The sequence below is a fragment of the Gouania willdenowi genome, chromosome 6, assembly GCF_900634775.1.
Source record: "Gouania willdenowi chromosome 6, fGouWil2.1, whole genome shotgun sequence".
NCBI classification, from domain to species: domain Eukaryota; kingdom Metazoa; phylum Chordata; class Actinopteri; order Blenniiformes; family Gobiesocidae; genus Gouania; species Gouania willdenowi.
Window position 1 is genome coordinate 54089251 of NC_041049.1, and position 23646 is coordinate 54112896.

Below are 23646 nucleotides of genomic sequence, written 5' to 3' on the forward strand. Positions count from 1 at the left end.
GATTGCTTAAAAAAACGGTAAACAAAGGTAAACAAAGCAGTGTGGCATAGTAGTCATCCCATCTTGATAAATAATGAGTAAATAAATTCAATGTAGAGCGAAATCTGTATGAACTCTGCATTTATGATGAACCTGTGATGATAATATGGAAAAATGACAGATCACAACATTATGAACCTGTGCTTAATGATCACTTTCTCTCCCTCTGCAGTGCTGCAGCATACAAAGCTGTTTTTACTCGGTCTGGTGTTACATTGTAATTCCTCATCCATACAAAGAAAAGCTCAGCTTAGATTGGAGGTGTGTGTGTGTGTGTGTGTGTGTGTGTGTGTGTGTGTGTGTGTGTGTGTGTGTGTGTGTGTGTGTGTGTGTGTGTGTGTGTGTGTGTGTGTGTGTGTGTGTGTGTGTGTGTGTGTGTGTGTGTGTGTGTGTGTGTGTGTGTGCCACTCAGAAAAACTTTATCTGAAAAAAATAATAATCTTTTGACCGAGTACAGTGTGATTGGCAGTAATTGTGTGTACTGTAATTGTGTGCCCGTGTATGTGTGTGTGTGTGTGTATTTATAGCATGACTGGCACGTGGTGTGTGTGTGGGCTGCGTGGGCGTGTGTGCGTGTGTTTGTGAGCGTGTTCTTGTAGGGCGCGCTGTGGCTGCTCAGAGTGGTGCTGCCGGTTTGATTCCCAGTGCCACTTTGTGTCAGACTTGCCACAGAGCCAAAAGCAATTGAGCTTTGTCAAAAGGGTCTGAAAACACCTCCCGCCATTCCATTTTCAATTCGGGCTTTTAGTGCCACAGGAAGCATGGAATAAAGCCCCTGCATCAGTCACATGGATCAGTGCTAAATACCAATCAGATGGCAGACTTTGACGCCGCCTGTATGTCACTGAGACAATAGGGCACTCAAGACTGTTGATTGTAGTATTTTTTTAAACGGTTCGTACCCTAAATGTTTTTTGTTTTTTTAGTTTTAGGTTTTTACGTAAACTGCTGCACATAAAACAACTCTTTAGCTCAAGATTATGATTACTCACCGGTTTGTACTCGCCAATGTAACGTACTAATACCAGTTCTTAATGTATTTGTACTGCTTTAGCACCAATACTCCAAAACATCCCAGAGCCCAGTATTAATAATTGTTTTATAAACATAGTGAGGAACTTTAGGAATATGTAAATGTCAGTGGAGAATGTTGGAGCCTGATATGGAACAACGACCTGAAATGTAACAAGAATCGAATTGTTATAAAAATGCGAAATGTAATAACTGGTCAATAATGTAACAAGATGCTGAGCCAAAAATGTAAAAAAATTGGCCTTTTCAATATATATATATACATACACATACCGGTATTCCCATTTGTGTATGATACTACTCTCTACATTGAATTGAAGCAATAAGCCCTTTAATCCACAAATCATTGACTCACTTTATAATGTAATAAAATTATTACGCTATAGGGGAAAAATGTTTAGCCTGCCCTATTTTGTAAAAATGAACCCAATATGTAACAAGTTTTTACATTTTGGGCAAAAAGTTTTCACGTTTTGGGCTCAACATCTTCTTCCATTGTTGACCAGTTGTAACATTTTGGGTTTTGTCCAAAAAAAATAACATTTCGGGCTCAGCACTTTTGTTACATTATTGACCAGTTATTACATTTCTGGTTTTATTACATTTAACAAAATAAACAATTCAGGTCTTGTCAAATCTAACAGGGAAGCCGAAGGCCTGACTTTCCTCTAGCAGAGCTATGGCTGCAGATCAATGTCCAACATTAGCTGCTCCACCACTACTTATCAGCTGTCGTGAAATATTTTCTGCTGCTTCCTCAGTGATTATTGTAGTATTGACTGTCCCGTTTATGTTGCCACTAGTAAACCCACAGTAGGTATTATTATAGTAATTATTGTGGATTTTTTTGGAGACAAACAGACCTGGAGCTCCGTAGCTTTACCCAATGTGATCAGGGTTTCACTGTGAATCTGCTGGTCGCTCCTGCTCTCTCACAGATTTAACAGGGTAGAAAAGGAAAGAGGAGATTTAAAATTATTTACTTTAGTTCCTCCTTTGTTAACCTTGTGTGAAAACAACAATATTAATTTCAGAACTAGGGCAGAGACCAAAGGACCAGCTCACAATCATCCCATATAAGAGGAGAGCACACATGCTACGTTCACACTGCAGGCAAATGCCACCGAAATCCAATCTTTTTGCTCATTTGCGACCTGTATCCGATCTGTTAAAGACAGTCTGAGCTGCACAATTCTGATTTTATTGAACTTCCAATCATTGAAGCCACTGACATCCCTATCCCACCATGGTTGACTCAGACTCTGCATCCAAACAGTCCGCTGCAAAGATGTAGCAGCCATCACAGCAAATGTCTAGAACCATAAACCTGACTCTCTTCTTTTTCACTGTCCTTAAAGTTATGAAGCTCTGACTTCTGTTGGAAAGAAACTTTCTCAGTGCAACACAGAGTCCTACACTGGACGCCTCCATATTTACTTCTGTAAACACCGTGGGGTCATGTGTCACCTTTGGATCTCTTCTGCTCATGTGCATCACTTCAGGGTTGCATTCCGTTCATACTCCAAACTGATTGAAGACACATTTAATATGTAATCTGAACAAACACACAAAAAAAATTGGAGTTTTTGGAAAAAATCAGAATTGTGCATTAAGACCTGCCGTGTGAACGTAGTGATAGTGTACTGTGGTTTGTAGCCCAAGATGTGACGGTAAATAACGGTATTTAGATCAGCTGTACAGCGGAGTGATATGATCCGTAAGAAGTCCCAGTGCTGTTGTAACTCTATATCAGCACTCTTAAAATGTCTGTCGTCCAATCAAATCACTTGGTCGGAACTAAGTGTTGTATAATGAATTTTAACCATTTAAATTTTGGGTTGCCAATTTGTCATCATTTGGAACAGGCATCTGTTAGCTCCCAACAGGTGCTGCCAGCACAGAAAACTGAAATGGCGTGTGCTACATTTTTCTTCTTCCACAAAAACCCTTAGTCTGACTCTTAGTCTACATAAAATAATCAGAAAAAATGAGAAAAATACATTGTTTCTATTAGATTGTATTATACAAAGGCAGTTCAGTCTTTCAGCAACAACATGGAAGGTCTACCTACTCCTGTCTGTCACAGGTTTAAAGCTGAATCCTTGTTGCCGTGAGGGGACAACACAAGCCTCCACATTTCCATACTGCCCTCCATCTATCTGTATTGATTGCATTAGATGCAACATAAATTGCTAATAAATGTGAAGAGAGTGTCTCTTGGACACAGGGATGTGAAATCCCTACTCACATAATGAGAAGCTGTGGGACTCCATGAATAGCCCGCTATAGTTGGCTTCTGTTCCTGTGTCGTCCTCTGCTTTAATCCCTGTTGCTCTCTGCTGCACTCCATCATCCCATCCCTCCCTCACCACCTGCAGCCGCACTTCCCAATATTCATTGTCTGTCCACTTCCCCTAAGGTAACACGTTCACCCATGAGATCCAGTGGACTCACTCACTCTCCCCTCCCCTCCCTCTGTCTCTCATACACACAGCGCTAGGGGCCTTGGTAGAAGTGTAATTTCCCCAGTGTTCTCCCTAACCTGGAATACCTGACACTGTGACACCAGAAAAGGACAGGAAACTCTGTGTGCATGTGTGTGTGCACGCGTGTGTGAAAAGGGGAATATTAGCTAAAAAAAACTACAGAGGCATTTGTGTTTGAGGCTGCATGGTTTTAACCATGGTGTCAAACTGAAACATTCTTTTTGTAGGAGTTCATCCATCCACGTTACATTTGTACATTGCTAGTGATTGCTCAGCTGCTGCCTGTTAAAGTAACGACTGCTCTTTTCATTTAAATGGATTTGGAAATAAAGTCAAAGAACTGTAAAAGGGGAAATATGAACACAACATGATCATTGGTTTGCTGCAGTCTTATGGGTTTTTTTCTCCTTTTCTATTTATGTAGATGCTCATTTACTGGAAAGAACTTGGCACAAGTCTAGACTTTACAGAAAGTAGATCCTGGAAGACGGAACTGAAATCCCAATACAGTCTTGCTTGAATGTCAAAAATAGTTAGCACTTTTTCACAGCAACATTTGAATCAGTTTTAGTCATAGTCTTATGACTAAAATACAAATTAGGCTTAGTCAAAATGTAATCATGAGTTATAGTTTTAGTCAGTCACATTAGATTCTAAATGTGTTTATAGATATAGTAAGAACTATAGATATAAAAAGAACAAGAGTTTATGCATTTTTTTCAAGATTCAATCGCCATTTTAACCATTATCAGCTTGATGTGGAATGGTATTATTAATGTAAATACACACACACAGTTTTAGTGTGATCAATGCATGAAACCTTTACGATCTGATTTAGAAATTATAGTTTTGTTTTTATTAGTCAACAGAAATATCAGTATATTTTGATTCAGTGTATTTTAATTTTTTTAATTAGTCAAAAAAAATTATTTGATGAAAACTATGACATTTTTTGTCAACAAACTGAACACAGACTCAGTGATGGTCTGTGGGTCAGATATGAGACGACGAATACAGTTTTTACTTTAGTTTACCAAGCTCTGTGGGATGCTGTAATGAAATGTGTAATAAATCCCCTTAAATTGGGTTTGATTTTTGGTTTTCCATTATTTTTATTATTATTCATAGTGTTCTTTTTAGCAGATGCTTCCTTGTATCAGGCAGTGCTTTGCTACTGCCTCCATCAGTCCATCTGTCCATCCATCACTGTAATGCCTGCAGACACTACCTGCTCCCCAACTAAAGTTTGGACAAATGGTTGTTGGATCGATAGCTTCCCACCAGCAATATTTGGTATCAATGCATGTCCTCCTCATTACCGCAGCAGGCTGCCCTCTCCATGGACCTGAATTATTCATACACACACACGCAGACACACACACTGCATCAGAGGAGAATCTGGCATTTTGCTTTTTTCCTTTCACTGTCCAGTCTTCCCTTTTTGTCTCTTCATTTTCTTTCTGTCTCTGGTTTCCTTGAGTTCTCAATGGAAGGGAAGCGAACTCAGTATCAACCCTGTCTTCACCCCAATGCGAACTCACTGATGCTCGCTTTATTCAGCAGATTCATGTGTTAGGTGTTGTCTTTCTTTTTTAGTTTTCACAGTTCATCTCAGAGCACGCTGTGAGGTCAACGAGCACACAAGAATCTTTACGCGTATAAGATTAGAATGTGTGATATTTGCTGTATCGATTGGTTTAGCAATGATCCAATCAATTTGATGAAAAACTAAAACCGTTGACACATAGCTCAGGTTTTTTCTTAAAAAGAAAGATTTTCATTTCAAATGTCTGAAACGTTTCAGCAATAGAATTGTCAAAACATCAAAACTGCTTGGTATTTTTACCTCTAGCTTTAGGTGAAATGTAACTGATTGTGTGAAATGGGTGTATATATAATATTGTCTTAAAAAAATCGAAGGCCCCTGGATTAAATTGTGGCAAACTTTGTAATATCTGCAAATATCGTACCATTGTCCATAGAATCGCTACCTAAATATGTGATTAAGGGATACCGTACCAATTATTACACCAAAACATTAGACACAATATAGTTTTAAAGCTAATTTAAATAGTCATTCACTTCCTTGCTCAGTATTTATACATAAGTACCTGAATTATCCTACCTACTCTTACTAAGTATCCAAACGGTAATTGTATCTGCTAATGATGATCATAAAGTTTAATAGCCTCATGTTGTAGCCATTAGTGGCCTAATGTTGTAATGTAATGTCTGTGAATGACCTTTAATGTATCGTTTCTGTTTGCACACTCCCAACGGTCCAATCACGTCTGCTCAGCAAAAAAGAAACCAATGCTGTCACTTAACAGAATACATATCAAAAACTAATTTAGATTTTTTTTTTTTTATACTTCTACCTTTGTCCTACATTCCATCACTGTGCTGACAAGGGGTCGTGTGCAAATATGATACTGATGACAGATCAGTAGAAGAAAACACCTTCACTACATAATTCACATCCAGCCAACAGTCCCTTTTTTAAATGACATTGTTCTATGCAATAGATTTTAAAATTAGATGTTCAATACTTTGTCATGTAGGTGTGTTTTATGTCACATCTATTGTTTCTAAGGTATGAAGTGCAATGCTATGTGTCATCTGGAAACTGTAGCCATGATGCACAACTGAAACATATAGTTTTGTATTTGGTTGATGTTGCCATTTTAGTTGTTGCTATACGTCACTTTTCATCATCAGATTTTGAGCCGCTCTAGTTGGGTACTGCTTTTATCAAGTATACATTAATTGCTGCCATTGTAAACTAGGGGTGTGAACCTCTGGGTATCTCACGATACAGTACGTGATACAAAGCTCACGATATGACGATACTGCGATTATCGATATATTGGTCAGAAATCAATCTACGATAATCTATGACAGTCTCTCCCAAAGTGGGTATTTCATAGAAAAATATTATTTTAAATTAATTATTTAAAGTTATACATTTTTCAATGCAGGACATTATTCGGAATTATATACTGACAGTTAAACTATTGTAAGTAAATTTACAAGTCGCTAAAAATAGGTCGGAACTATAAATAATAAAATAAAGGGGAGGAATTAAAGGTGAGGGGACGCATGAACGGCGGGAAATAAGTAGCAGTCATGGACCGATGGCTGCTCGGCAAAAAGAAGTCTACTGCTAATTCAATTCAACTGGCTTTTCAGCGCTCGTGGGATTAAAAACAAAATACAGAAACAGACTGGACGTGGGGTCAGATCTTCGCCTAAAACTGACCTCAATCCAGCCGGACATTGGGACATTGACAGCAGCAATGCAGCACCATCCCTCTCATTAGGTGAGCACATTTAATGACACCACGCAATCCAAGACTAAAATAATTGTTCTTACACAGCGTTTGCTTTAGGACTTGTGTGAAAGCAAGATAATTAATTTTCTTTAAAGCTTAAATGTTCATAGTGGATCTGCGTGTTTATTTTCTGTAGGTTGCCATGTTGGGGGTGCCATGTTGGGATGTTTCCGCCTTGAAATCCCGCGTTAGTTCGTTTTTGCGGGAGTTAAACGAGAGTTTAGTGAGTTCTGCAGTGGGGATGCTTGTGTGACATCCGTGTATGATTGTCCTGCTGCTCTGAATCCAGCAATTAAAATTACTTTTGACAAACCTTCAGTAATCCTTATTTCACATCTCATCCTCACTACAATATCTTCTGGAATTTTGTTCATATTTTTATTGTAAGAATGAATAAGTTGAACCTTAAATAACACTAGGTGCTTTTGCAAGCTTTAAGACTTAACATTGTTTTCTGTAGATTAAACTTTTTTTTAAATGAAAAATATGCATTTGGATTTTCTCCTAACTAAATATTCACAGAAAAATAAACCGCTTTAGTCTTGTTCAGGGGTAGGCAACTATTATCACAGCAGGGCCACAAAAATGGGATTGTCTGATCTGAGGGCCACGATATCAACATGTATGCCAGTATTAAAAATAAAAAACAATCTGAGCATTAACACAGGAAATAACAATGGGTTTTGTGGTTGTTTGCATTGTTTTTGTGTAGTTTTTAGTCATTTATCTGTCATTTTGGGAATTTCTGTTGGCATTTTGTGTATTTTACGAGTCAGTGTGTGTTTTTGTTATTTGTTTTTTGCCTGTGTGTTATGTTTGCATTTTGCACATTTTTTGAGTTTTTGTTGTGTCTGTCGTTTTGTGTGTATCAAGTCTTTGTGTATTTTTATTGTTGCTTTGTGTATTTTTTATTGACATTCTGTGTATTTTGCCATTTTTTTTGTCTGGTTTTGGAGTTATGTTGGGCTTTATATTACTTCTAATTTCTTGAATTACCAATTTTGGTGGATTTGTCTTGGGGGCCACACAAAATTAGGCAGAGGGCCGCATGTGGTCCCCGGGCCGCCAGTTGCCCACGTCTGGTCTTGTTGCTAAAAAAATGAGTGTCACTATTGGGTGGGCCCCGAATAACTGTGAAATTTTTAAGTGGGCCCTGGCACTGCTGAGTTTGGGAACCCCTGATCTATGACATAACAAGGAAAGAAAAGATGAAGTGAAAAAATACAATTTTTATTGTATATCTCTGAAAGACAATAAATTGATAGTGTCCTATGAACAGTGACACTATTTTAGTGCAACATTTCTGTAAATAAGTGTCAACATATCAATGTAAATGAATAAGTATCTCCAATAGTGCTTTCTGTAAACAAAAAATAGGGTCTTTGTTACCAGTGACACCATTATAGTGCAATATTTCACTAAAAAATATACTGGTTCCTTCAACAAACAGTGACAACATTTCTGTGAAGACCTACCTGCACATTTTAGTGAAGAAGCAGAAAAAAAAAAATTAAAATTGATACCTAGCGCGGGCATATCGATAATCAATCGTGCGAAAAGATATCATGATGTATCGCCGTATCGAGATATTGTCACACTCCCATCGTAAACTGTTTCTTTTATTGTTCTAGAACAACATTACATGTTGTGTGGTAAATATTTGATTGATTTGTTGAATTGTTGCTAAGGTTAGTTTTTCATCTGCAGTTCAGGTAGTAAAATACAATTCCTGTCTTTTTAATATGGGCCCCCGCATCCAAGGCTTATTCTGAGGCTGAATTCAGATGAGATGCATGCACTTATTTTGTGTGCGCGTGCGTGCACGAGGCATGGACAGCGATTCAGTGTGCCCTGAGGCGCCCAGTCCTCAGCGGCTGGCTAACGGGCCGCAGAGCGACCCCTCACACTCACCCACGATCGATTGCGTGTGCGCGTGTGTGTACGGTGCCCCTGCGTGAGCATGTGTGTCTCGTTAGCAGGAAGCAGAGGAGAGTCCAGGGACCCCTGCATTCCCTGCCCTGGGATACACACAGGTCCCAGCACCTGGACCAAACGTGCACTCACGCGTGCACATAACCACACGCAGTCATTCAGACGGATGCAGATGCACACCTCAGACATGCAGAAATCCCCGTTCTCTATTCATTCCTGCATTTACATCTTGGTCTGTCAATCTCTTCTACACTTTGGGCCTGTCAGACAGAATGCATACAGATTTGATACGCACAGCAGTCCCAGTGCGTAGCTGTAGCGCTAAGCTAAACCTACAGACATGGCCTGTAACACAAACATATTTTCTGCTGAACACAAGGCTTTCAAAAAAAAAAAGAGTGTACTTGTGGATGCTCTAATTACTTTCTTTTGACTCATATCAGTGCTCTCTGTCAAACAAGAGAACCAGCAAACGGGAAAACATCAAGAGTGTCACATTTTGACCAGCTGCATGTATGTCTGCGTATGCGCGTCTGTGTGTTGATGAGGTTACCAGATGGGTGAGAAAGCTGTCGATGTGAAATGAAAGAGTGGATTGTGTAAGAGAAGCTTGTATGAATGAGTGCGTAATAAATACCAATGAATGTAGGAATGTGAATGCAGGCTCATCTCATGTTCAAGGATAGCTTTAATTACAACAGTAGGGACTCTGCATGTGTGGGCTTTCACAATGTGAGGGTGTGTACATAGGTATCTGCTAGTGATGTACGATAGTTAAGTTTTGGCCGATATGCCAATATTTTACAACTCATATTCCGATACCAATATTTTCTGTGGAATCAAAATACAGAATTATTCTGCTGGCATTAGCATTTATTCCTTGTGCAAAATAAGAAAAATACTTCAACTTACATTATGTACATCATATTTATTACCAACAATTGTTTTTAAACAAGTCGATCAATATACTTGGAGCCTATATTACCTATTACAGTTACGACTTAATTAAATTTTCTATTTAAGTGGTAAAAATGTCATTTTTACAAGATTCAAGCGTTCAATGTTGAAGCTACAAATCTAATTGTTTGTAAATTGGTAAATTCAGTAAATAATTCTACTTTTGCAAACACTGATTTTGATGCCGTCACTACTGCACTTTGCTCCCCACACACAAGATGGCAGCGCGTAGTCATGCCTCTCCACGGGCGACGAAGCGTCTACATATACGTTGTCTATGGTTGATCGAGGAAGCAAATCCTATTATTTCATCAGTTAATTATATTGACGGAAAGGCCAATGTCCGATAATTAATTTGGAAGCCAAAACCGATACCGATAAAGTGCCGATAATATTGTGCATCGCTAGTATCTGCATTTGGAATTTGTGTGAAGTTTAATACATTTGGTTTAATATCATGAGAAAAATTTAAACTGCTTAACTTGAAAATATTCCCCTTTTTAATTTCTGGGTAACAATTATTATAATTCATATTTGTATTGCATGTAATTTAGTGACTAGTCATCATTTTAATGCTCAAACAGAAAGAATAGAATATAAATTGCTGCATAGCTTTGTATTTATTGGGATTAGAGTCAATTTATTGGCCCGGTGCATGAGTTGGCATCTGGATATGTCGACCGAAACCAGTGCCCAGCCACCTCCTTTTAAGTAAAATAAAAGCAGCAACTCATATCCCAGTGAGCACTAAAGCCGTGTATTCCAGTTTCCAGCAGTCATGTCCTACTTTATCTATTTAAGCTATTTGGATCATGGGTTCACATCGAGGGTTCTTTGCTAACGATTTTAAAGTTTGTTCAAATTGTTAGCAATGCCATAAAACTTGTGTCCTAAATCTATTGTTTGACCCAAATGTATTAGATGTTGAATAAACAACAAATAATGCTGATTTTTCTTATTTGCCGTGTAGCTTTGAACGTCCTTTGTCAGGGTCATTTGTAGTCATAGCATTACATACAAAAATCAGCCTTCACCGCTAGGAGCCGATAGTCATTTTATCTATAAAACATTGAAAGAAATCTAACAAAACCAAACACCAACTGTTCATTGTTTACCAAAGCTTTAGGTTTTTAGTTCTCATCTTATACAATTTGAATGTTTTATTTAAATTTGGTCTCCATTTCACTCGCTTCAGAACTCCACCCATTCCACACCCCCTTCTCTTCTCTGCAGGAGGAACCTAGGGGTGGGGGTGGGGGGGGTTGTCTGTGAAACTGCTGTGGACACCTATGGGGACCCTCCCAGCAGCAAACCCAAAAATCACACACGTGCACACAGGGCTCGTGTGTGTGTGTGTGTGTGTGTGTGTGTGTGTGTGTGTGTGTGTGTGTGTGTGTGTGTGTGTGTGTGTGTGTGTGTGTGTGTGTGTGTGTGTGTGTGTGTGTGTGTGTGTGTGTGTGTGTGTGTGTGTGTGTGTGTGTGTGTGTGTGTGTGTGTGTGTGTGTGTGTGCAGAGAGCAGCTGTAAGGCCAGTGGACTGTTACTGTAGTTCTTTGTTCAGACCTGGCTCAGCTCCACTGCCTCCCCCCCCTCTCTCTCTCTCTCTCTCTCTCTCTCTCTCTCACCCTCTCCCTCCTTTTCTCCTTTTCCTTCAATCCCATTCCAATTTCTTCTCCCTCATATTTTTGTGTTTTTATTCGTCTTGGGTCAATCTGCTCTTGTAGTTGTACTAATTCTTCTCCCTACTGTATTTCACTCTTGTTTTTGGCATCCAATAATTATAGGGAAGTTCTATTTTATATACATTGTGTGTATATACATTAGAGCAGTGGTTCCTATTCTTTTTTATCCCACGTACCCGCTTTGCATTTTTGTCAAATCCTTTGTACCACCTTCATATCTTAAGTACCCTCTTCATAATTTCACATGCTTTTTCATTTGTGGAACATCAGGCTCGCCTAAACCCCATATGTCTCCAACATTGGTTCACTAAAGGCTGGCATACACTGTGTGATTTTTGGCCCATTTTGAGCCGATTTTTCTCGTGTCGTGCATTGTGTAGTATACATGGGATCACGAGAAGCGATGAACGCCTCACGACCAGCTCCCAATCAGCAATCGTATGGTCGTAAGGAAATCATACTTGTTTGAAATCCTGTCGCTCCTCATGAGGGTATTTCACAGTTGAAGCAGTGCCACAAACAGGCTTACTTTAAACTCTCACACTGCGCATGCACGTGCATTGTAGGACTACTGTAGAATTGATGGACTGTACTGCCCACGTCTGTCCAGCCAGTTCCTGGCGATGTGATGTGTCACATCGCCATCTTTTCTTTTTTAAAGCTCTTTTTGCTGAGATTTGCGAGTGTCTCTCCACTTCCGGGTTTTTCTTCTTTGTTTTAATGGCAACATCTCAGACTTCTTCTTCTATTTCTTCTAATTTGTACGTCGCATTTCCGGAAACAAAACCCCGATGTGTATGAACGTACAGTGTGAGCAGTCAGATCGTATCAGTGTCGTACAGTGTGAGAATATGAATCGTGAGCTGCGCACATTCAGGCTCTGCACATGAGTCGCACAGTTTGAGGTGAAGATGAGTGCAATGGTGGAAGAAATCACACAGTGTATCCAAGCCTTAAGGCTTAATCTACAAAATCAACACAATGAGTGGAACTTATTTATTTTAAAATTACCAATGCAACTTTTGAGTGATTACTTCAATAGAATGTTAATACAGTCTCCTGTGTAAATGGAGCTAATTATTGTCCCCTATGGTCAGAAGTGTGATAAAATGCTTGATTGTTGTAAATATCTAAATCATATTTGTATATTTGTATTATTTTTGTAAATATCTGTATCATATCGGTATATATTATTATTTATATTGATAGCATTATCTGTCCTACTTTATTTTCTACTACTGTAATGTGCGTGTATCTGATCCCTATTTTTAATAGTCTTTTACGTAATTTTACACTCATTTATTGTTTATTCTTTCTTTCATCTCTGTTAATGTTTTTATTCTTTTATTTGTGATTTTTTTTCTGTGGCTGTAACAAAAAGAATTTCCCCCTGGGATAAATAATGGAATTCTGATTCTGAAATGGCATGTACGGCATAAAATAATTCTGTTTCAATAAATTACAAGAAAATATAGTATTTTATTTAGCATTAGTTTTGTTAGTTTGCGGTGAATTACTCCCAAAAAATCCCTAAAAAGGAACTAGAAGCATTTCCTGATTATTTTTTAATTAATTGTAAATCTTTCCAAGTGCCCCTGTACCCCTGTTTGGGAACCACTGCATTAGAGTCAGTACTTTCCAATGCTGTCATGAGAAGTCGGATCAGATATAGAATGGCTGCTTTGTTTGGCTCTTTAGCTGTTCAGTGTAAATCAAAGATTGAAAAAAAATGTTAAAATGGGCCATGAGAAGTTATCTGTTCTGTCAAACTGTCTTTGAAAAGACTTGTTGCTAATCAGACACAAACATTCTGAAGGTCTCTTCCTATGTTCTTTATTCAGAATATGAATTATTGCTATCTGATATATGGTTCTGATGGTTCAGATTTCATCACTCCACTCAACACACAGTCAGCAGCACTGACATAATGCTCTTAATTGAGGGTTGTCTTATTTTGCGTTAATTTCTAATATTTGTATCATATTATTGGTATTTTGTTGTGTTGTTATCTCATCTAATGCCAGTGAAAATGACCTCGTACTTCTATGTCACAGTTTCTCTCTCACATGTAGCAGAACTCATCAGTTGTGTGTTAACTCTCCTTGTGTCTGTGTTGTCTGTGTGTGCCATGCCAATTTCTGAAGTGATGGGATAAAAGAAAGCATCTTCTGTCACCACGGCGATCAGGCTAATTACAGCAGCTTAAGTGCTTTAACCATGGTCATCCCACTCTGTCAAAATACACCACTGAGCTCGAGTGTGTGTGATTTAATTTTTTAAAAGCCATTAAAGCATGCTTTTAACCAGCTTAGCCTCGCACGTGCACGCCTCCATGCCGATGCACGCATACATTCACATGACGCACATTTGTACACGTCAGAGGTCCGTAGGCTCGTAATGTCCACCATAAGCTTATGGCCTCTCTTGTTGAATTGAGTTGACAGTCCCTGGTGTTTGTGTGTGTGTTAGGCTGTCACATTGTGTGTGTGTGTGTTAAAATCAGAAGATTAGGAATATGGGACATTGACCAAATGGACTGCATTCATACTAAGGTTTGTGTACAGGGCAGTGTTTATGTGAAAAAAACTCAATGTGTGTGTGTGTGTGTCTGTGTGCGTGTGTGTTCAGAAGGTGTTTTTTTTTGGTTATATGGTGCTTATGGAGCCCTAATGGAGTGTATACTGTGTGTTTATGTGCTCCCAGGCTGCTGTTTATTGCTTAGTGAGCTGGAACTAATTTACTAATTGAGTTCTGAGTTGGGAAGAAATGACAGGGAAAAAAAAACGTGCCAGGGGAAAAAGCGATGAGCAGGTGCACATGGGACTTAAGCAAATATCATATTTGTTCTGAGAAAGGAAAGTGATTAATTTCACTTATTGTAAAAGTTATGTGTTGGTATGACACATGGGTTTTTTTCTTACCCTAAGGCTTTCTTTGCCTGTGCGTGTGTGTTTTGTTTGTGAATGTGATGTTGCTGTGATGTTCACGCAGAATGCACTTCTGCATAATTTCTCCATCAACAGACCCATGCCACATGACCTCACAGGTCACGTGATGTACGGCCTTCCACAATGATGGAATTATAAGCCACCGCATTAAATGTTTTGAAACCATAGAGTGTATATAGCGAAGCAGAGAGCTCACAACGATGGTTAACTTATGCACTGTGTTTGGGTGTTCTAACACAGCTGGATTATATAAGCCTGTTTATTGTATCCCTTTTGTTTGTTACCCTGATGAAGGTCCTTTGACTGAAAGCTTTTATTTGCATTGATCCAAGTGTGGATATCATCAATAAAATAGCTCAGATTCAGATGAATTATGAAAAATTAGCCTTATTATTCTGGATTTAACCACATGGAGTCCATTATGAATAAAAGCAGCTACTTCACGAATCCAGCCACAAACAAACTGGTTATAAGCTTCCAGTCCCTTGAAACTTTTCATGTGGTGCATTGTGTATGAGCTAGATGTAAAGACGAGGTAGTTCACAATGTCAGGATAAGTCACTCCTGGGAAAAAAGAGACATCTTCATTCCATTTGTCAACAGGAACGTTGTAGGGGTCATTATCGCCGATCAGACCCAGTTTCTCCTTGTACCGACTTCACTCAACTTCTGGTAGAGTGTCAACATAATCCGTGGACTCTGACATATTGAAGCCAAACGGAGACGACCTTCGACAATCGTTTAGCACATGGGCTGCTTTCAATAAGTCAAAGAATAATAACACTATTATTCATGTGAAAACACCCACGCAGGTGCATCCGTATTGGGCCATCATCTTCCAAGATGGTGCTGGTGCTGATGTACTATGAAAAGTGTATGAAAATAAGGTCGATGTGTGCTTATTAACTTTGCACAATTTGTGTGAGGATCAAAGAGAGTGACTCATGAGAGAGAGAGAGAAAAAAATGATGAGCTAAAGAAAATATTAGCAAAAGATGAGGAGGCAGGGCTCGGTATTAGCTAACAATATTATAGAAACTGTAAAGAAAGACCTTTAAAAGTCCATATAGGTTTTAAAATCACATTCATTGGTGATACTACAAAAAGCATTTAAATAAGCAAGTGCCTAAATGTGGCAAAAACTAACGTTGGTCTAACTTTATAATATTTTTCAGTAACCTTTATGCCACCACTGCCCTATGTATGACCCTGCTCAGCCAGCATCGCTATGTGCTAAGCTAACCAAAATGTATTGAACATGTTGCTTTTATGGAGTTTTTTTCTTTTCTTCGGCAGTCTAACAGGACGTTTAGAATTAGTGATATGTTTTGAGCAAAGATTGAGAGAGGAGGAACACATCTCAAAGCTTCTCTATGTGTTAGCTAAAAAGCCAAGCACTAACATAACAGCAAATATAAAGTTTCATAAACATTATTCATTGTAGTTTTTATGTTTACAGTTAAGAGTGTCATCTTAAATGTAGATTTTAGCTAATTTGATTAATAGAGATCTAGTCTGTGGGCACAGCATAGTGTTTTTTTTTTTTTTTTTTTTTACGTCTTTTTAATGGTCTTCTTAATTGTCGTCACATTTGTGTTTTATGTGAAAATTTGATTGGTCTTTGTTTGAAAAACACTGTTAAAAACAAAAAGATGACAAGGCAAAAACAGCAAGTATTCATATGTGCAAAGACATGTACTTTCTTAATCATGGTAAAATATGTGACCAAAACATTTGTTTTAATTAGAAAGTAAAAATTGTCAATATCAAAAATAATTTGTTGATCTCAATGTTTTATTGGTTTTTCGAAAAGGTTGGAAGAATTTGATCTTGGTGCATCACTGCTGGTTAGTTGGATCTTGTTACTCTGAAATTGATGTTCCTCTATGATGTGGCATTAAAATGGTCTTTTTTTTGGAATTTTGTTATTGATTAATCTTCTAATTTTTCCTTTTTGATTTGTTTTGCCGCCATATCCATCCTTCGCTCCACCTCACCCCGCATTCTTCAGTCTTTCCACTGTCCTCCTGTTGTCTTCATCTTCTCACACCCGCCGCCCTCCATCTCTCTATCTCTCCTAGTGCGAACAAATCCCTCTTTTCCTAGGTAGGAGTGTAAGACGGAGTGGTGTCGCTTAGATCTCACCCCCTGCATCTTCCCTTCATCAGGTCTCCCTCTGCTTGCCCCCACGCCTCCTTCGTTGCTCCATCCATCCATTACCTCTATCTCATCTCTTGTTAAATTGTGGTCCTTTCCCCTTTGATTCTCTTTTCTTCTGTTTTTTTCCCCCTACACAGACTTTTTCTCCCTGCTACACATTACATTCATGGTTACATTGGGCAGGTATCTTTTCAAGCATTACAACATTCTCTTAAAATAGATAATAATAAATAATGTGTCCCTTGTAAAAAGAGTGTCACGGCAAATTTGCGGTTGACCTCATTTGGAGACTTGATTTATTGCTCTGGTTGAATGATGGAGTCCAGGCGAGGCATTGATGATTTTATAAAAAAGGTTTATTATAAAACTAAATAAAAAGGAGTACAAAGATGGACAAAATTAGTGACCACCCCGGGCGGACGTCCGATGACAGAGTGGCACAGTTCTAACTCATCACGTATATTTCCCCTCAGTCCCCCTCCCTCCTCCCCCCAGGAGATAAAGAGAACAGGGTGGAGGTGAAAGAAGAGGGTGAAAAGAGACAGTTTCTTCTTTAGGTCAAAACAATCAGTTCTCTGGTATCTCCTGATTGTCGTGAGTGTTGGAGGTGTGTGCGTGTATGGTGTTTGTGTGTATGAATGGATGTGTATTGGGTGTGTATGTGTGACTATGTGAGTGTGTGTAGGCATGTGAGTGTGTCATGCCTCTGTGTCTGAGGGATAAGATGTGTTTTGGGAAGCTGACCTCGTGAAGAGAGCAGAAAACATGAGACAGCAGAAATGAAAAGTCTCAACTTAAAGCCTTAAAAAGAATAAGGTCTATGAGTAAATATGTTAATAAACATAACTAACAATTTTGCCCTGACAAGAGCTTAAAAGCTTTAATCTAATATTGGAAAACAAAATAGCTATAGATAAATACACCCAAAAAACACTTAATTTTCTTACTTTTTTCTATTAATTTTGCACCAATATACTCTTTCCATTGCCTTTCCACACCCCAGTCATTTGAAAAGTCAGTGAAACTATCATGGCTTTCTCATTCCTTTCCCTCCCATGCCTCCACAAATGTGTCGCTGATCTACCCCCCACCCCCCCTTTCCCCTCCTCTGTTTGTGCACTTTTTTATGTGCTGAGGGAGTTGGGGGGGTTAGCCAGTCATTAGGCTTTCGTCTCTGTTGTTTCTCTCATTCCTTTCATTCCTCTCTCTGTGTGCTGTCTCTCCGGCCCTTTTACCTGTCACTGTTAAAGGGATGTCGCTTCCCAGCTGAAGGCCTCGTTTGAGGTAAGGGTGTTCCAATGTAAGGCAAAGAACCAGGATGGAGGAGGGTGGAGAGAGATCAGGATGAAAAAAAAAACCAAGCAGAGGGAGTCCTTGGGGACTTGCAGTTCACACAGTGTACTCGCACCATTATACGGTACAATGTGGGGCCACATCTTTGCCCTGTGTCTTCTCTTTATAGAGAGTTTTGTACATTACGGTTGTGGAAGTTTTACAGCAAATGGCAATTTAGGAGACAAACCTTCACTTGGTATTGATAGCTAGCAAATCTTTTTTTTTTTTACTTTTAATTTGGAGTAAAGATGTTTTGATTTTCCAAAAGCAAGCATGAGTAGTTTTACTTTTTAACACCGTTTTCTTTATTGAAACAATTTGTTTTTAGCAGCGATTCGAATCACGATTCAGTGACTTAAAATCGATTGAGTAACTTTTTAGGCAAAATAATAAAATCTCATCCCCGTGAGACTTCGCTGCAGGAAGATGGACGTTCCAAACCTCCTTATAACACTCCACATTCCTTTGATGTTTCACGTCTAATATGGCAGTAATAATAATAAAAGTATAATGCTCAGAAATGTCCCGGTCCTCTCTTCTGTTTACATGTACCGCGCCATGTTTTCTCAGAGAAGAGTGGTCATCTGACAAGGTACCTCACATCATGTGACATGTACGTCACGTTCTGTGACGTGTATTTGCGGAAAAAATTGTTTCCGCAGTATAGAGCTTTCGCGACACATTTCAATATCGAAACATCTGAAATTCCTCCTCATGAAAGTGTAAAAACTTTTTGGCGATATTTGATAGGATATCCGGAAACAACTTTTTCCCTTCCGATATGATACCGATATTGCAGCCTTGCGTATCGGGCGATGCCAATATTGATACGATGCGATATCAGCACGAATCATACATACTTTTATCACTTATTTTTTAGTGTGGAATGTTAGAAAAGGCTTGATCAAGTGATGTTACTCAAACAGAGAACAATAGTCAGCAACAGTAGGTTACTTTGTTGGAGAGTGAACCGCAGTCACCTATGGATAGAAGTGCTGGAGCGGAACATTTTATCAGAGCACTTATAACGGTGATTTTAGATGCAGTCCGATAAAATCCGATAAATTTTCGGGCTGATATCTGACCGATGCCCGATATCAATATTGGATTTGGACACCACTAATATTTGTGTTTTTTCAAAATTCAGGTGTTTCCATAACCACTTTTTATTGCGCTATTTAGATTTTGCACATTTCCAAGAGTAATGGAAGCGGAGTGATTGATACGTAGCTAGCAAATCTTTTTTTCCCCAAGATGACTAGTTTTACTTTTTCAAAGCCATTTTCTTTACTATACACACCACATTGCTTACATGTTTGATTATACTTCCAAACCAATGCTGAGCTGTAGTATGGCCAGTAACATGAAGATTGTTTAGTAAATGTGTAGCTCTGAGAAATGTGTGTATTTCTTCTCCCCTACAACTCACTAAGCGATGCATTCTTCTCCCCGAACATTTATCCATCTTTCCTGTCCTATCTTCTGCTACAACCTTCTCTCTGTGTGGCGGTGGATGGATTACCCATGTGTGGTATCAATTCGCCTCCCTACGCTACGTGCGCACAGTAACACATCAGCGCTGGTGTGTGCATCTGTGTCTGTGTTATGCTTGTGTTAGCATGCTGTGCTGGTGTGTCCAAGGCTGCTGTGGATTAAACAGACTTTTCTGTAACCTGCTTTAGAAACACACCCACACAGTTACACTGTACATACAAAAGGGCAACAGCACAGAAGAAAACACACGGAAGACAAGATATCACCCTGCTTGCGTGGGGCTGAGCGTGCGCACGCGCGGACACACACATACACGTACACACACACACACACATGTACATGATATACGGATTCTGCAGCAAAGCTCACCTGCAGCCAAAGTCAAGTCATAAATACATCAATATCCACACAAAAACACAACTGGTCGTGCAACATGAATGGGTAACCCTGCACATATGAAGCTATATTTTGTGTTTACACTGTAAATGTATCGACTTAGGTTTCCTGCTGTACAAAGTAAGTGACAGAAGAAGTAAAGGTGATTGAAAAGCAGAGAAAGGTGTAGACCATCCCACACACTGGCCTCTAAGGGATTTTCCATCCCTGTACTACCATTCTGTTTCCTCCTTCGTCCCTGTCTGGTTTTATCTTCAACTCATGGCCCCTCTTTTGTTATCCCTTTCCATTGTGGTTACTTTTTGTGGATGTGTGCCACTTTTATCCTTTCACTCTTTCATTTTGACAAAATGTTGGGAGTGGAGCCTGATTAATACGGGATTTTTAGGACCACTGCTGATAACTGATTTTTCAGCTGAAATATGGAATCAGAACTTTGATATACACAGCGTTTATACTGTACATGAATACAAATTATTTTAATACCCAAAATATGATTCAGGACAAAGAAGCAAATAACTACTAAATTAAAATGATTTTGATTATTAACACTGTCGACATAAGTACTGTAAAGGGACTAATAAATAAAAAAGTATCAAACTTGTGCAAACTGTGTTTCCAGAATATAATGTTAAAAAACATTCAAAAATAAAGTTGCTCAAATCGCAAACAGTGAACATGGATAAATAAAAAAAGGCGAAATATAACTGTAATCAATGAATTAGTGCACTTCCCCCAGTGTTGTCATTTTGAATTCTGTAACCAATCCAGAAGCACCTCCAGCAATATCTGCACAATCCCCAGCCGTAGAACCACGTTTGGTCAGTCTGCTTTTTCTATCAAACAGGCCAAACTGTGGAACTCACTGCCTACCCATTACAAATGCATCACAGAGTTTAAATTGTTCACGTCCAGGCTCAAGTTGTGGCTTAACACAAATCAAAGTTGTACACACTTGTAAATAATGTTTTTAATAATGCGAGTGCGGTGTGATGAGTTAGTGTGTGTATCTGTGTGAGCTGAATGTGTGAATGTATAAATGCTGGATCACTGTTGTAAATAAGTGAATGTGTTTGATTGTGCTTTTATACATTTTGTACCTAGGTAAAAGCTCAACCAGGGACAGGAGTTGTGAATTAGCATTAGCTATGCACTCTGTATGCATCGCATCAGTTGCATCTTTTTGCTGTAACTATGTCTGTCTGCATTGTCCATGATTAAATACTGCCGATTAGGGCGATTTAGCAATGATTCAATTTGAATCACGATTCGCTGTTGCCGACTCGATTCAAGGGCGATATTGGTTGATGTTGAAAGATTCGATCCAAAACGATTCAGTGACTTGAAATCAATTCAGTAACTTTTTAGCCAAAAAATAATTCAACCAGTGCGACTGTGAAATACAGTAAATCCCTGCATACTGGACAGTGCAGGTGGGGTTTCATAGATTCCTGATGTTTATTGTAAGGGAATCGTCTATACATTTATTATGGACATAAACAAACAACATTTAATGTGCTTAAATCCAATGAATTATTTCCTTCTATTGATAAAATTGATTGATTACCTTTTAAAACGATTTTAGATCGATTATTGTCATCTGGAAGGCCAATTTGCTGAACACAGGTCAATGTAGTTGGATCGTCGGAAAATATAAATCGATTAATCGATCTAATGAATGAATCGTTACACCCTTACTGCCGATTCAAAAGTGGCAGCCTAATATGCAGAAAGCACAGAGACAAAGAATTTCCACACAGGAAAAAAGTCAGTAAACACATCAGTTACCATTTAATCGGCCGAGCTATTAACCGAATAATCGGTTAATGGTACTTGTCATTAATGTTGTGTGTGTGTTTGTGAACCCTGTCTTGAAAAATGGGACACTACAGTGAATTTCTTGTCTAATGATGCTAAAGCAGTGTTGTTGTACTAGTGCATAGAACCAAAAATGCATTTTCCCACAGGCGTGTTGTATGATTAAAGAGGAGTAATAATGTGTACAATGTGTTGACAATCCAAAGCCGTACATTTAGAAGTTTTCTGTCAGCAGTTAACAGTCAGAGTAGAGCAAGGAGAAGATATTCAAATGCCCAAGTAGTCAAAGGTCTTCAGGTATTAACAACAGCGTGTTTTCCACGTACAGCGTCACGATCCAGATCATAGAAACTACAAAATAGTCATTGGTCAGTGATTCATTTTTAGTGCTCCTGCTAGATAAAATCTGTAGATCTGCTTGATTTATTACTCTCTGCCTGTCTGCCATTGGGTTCATTGGCTAATGACGAATCATTAAGTGAAGTGTGTGTTGTGTGTCTAGAGACAACAGCTGAAGCTGAGGTGATTAAATAATGTTATTTCATTCTTTCATCTACTTTGGACAACCCATTCATCACTCTATCACTTATGCTTGAGTTCTTCTTTCCATTTTTATCTCAATTCTCATTCATTTTCCTTTTCTCCACTGTCTTATACTCTGAAATCCTCATCCCCAGCTGCACAACATTAGGAGATGAATAAATAATAAACCACACATTGACATTATCACACACAAACTGCACTGACACAGAGAAACATGGAGGGGGAGTTATTGATGAATTAGAAAGGGTAAACTCAAAGCTTTCCATCATCACGGATGCGGTTTGAGTCATTAAGACATATCTTGATTAGAAGGGGATTAGGTATAATGGCTTTTTTTTTTCAATATATAGTCAGATTATAGGTCAGAATGGAGGTTGAATCATTATCCTCAAAAACTGAACAGGCAACCAACTGACGAGTGGTAGAAACCCTACAGACGCCCAAGGGAAACATGCAAACTCCAACCACAAAGGTTCAATGCCCAACCCAGCAAAAAACACCCCTAACAGTATGTCTTTGTAGAGAAGTAAAGACTTCACTTGGAAAGAACGAAGTGAACAACGATGGACAAGGCAGAAATATGAGGGGAGGAATGGGAAAACAAGGTGGACGTGGAGAGAGGAAGGTGGCCTGCCACCCTGCTGCTTATCCTTGAACACTCTTAGGAGGTCTCTCTCTCTCTAACTCTTCCCTCTATCCACACACACACGCACACACACACATGCACAAACGCACACGCACACAGAGCCTGACTGGCACACGGGGGTGCTGTTGCAATTAAACCGGCTCAGCATGGAGTCCAGATTGAGAGAGACCAGGAGAGGGAGAGAGGACTCCACGCTGCATGAACAGTACCCCAGGATGATAGAGAGGAGGTGGGAGAGAGGAAGTGATGGGTAAAATAAGAGACAGTAAAATGGTGCAATAATGAAAGGTAATGATGGAGAAAACAATAAGAGAATGTAAATGTTCTAAAAGTTCTCGTAAATGTTTCTGTAGTTACTGACAAACAAGTGGTTGCACTTGTAGCATCTATAATTTAATGGTAAAGGAGTTGCATAGTGAAATACCGTAGTGAGTTGCTATTTCGTCATGATTTAGTTGGAGAACGTTATTACTCATACAGCAGTTTGTTTTTTAAGCAGTGACGCTATATCTATATATATTTCTAACAGACCATAGTCATTGGGGTTCAGTGCAAGAAATAGTTGTCATTTGCGTAGCTTGATGCTTAACCTAGTTCTGCAGAGGGAAATGTATAGAGGCTGAACAAAATGGGTCTAAGAACAGTTTCTCTGTTGTGATGAGAACGAGTGTTGGTTTGTGTGTTGGAGGCTTGTCTAGGTTATATTACACTATGATGCTGATGAGAAAAAGCAAGTGGAGATGACCGATAGATGACGTAACGTGATAAACTACAATTTTTAACACCCCTAACCTCTAACCTACAACAGGAAAAAAATATTTTCAACTTGACATAATTTAAAATGAAT

At 38.9% G+C, this 23646-nt stretch overlaps 1 protein-coding gene across 5 annotated transcripts in view; it reads left to right on the plus strand.

Annotated features, from left to right (window-relative positions):
• Positions 1–23646, plus strand: part of znf423 (zinc finger protein 423) — a 165036-nt gene that overhangs the window by 105801 nt on the left and 35589 nt on the right. The window lies entirely within an intron of this gene.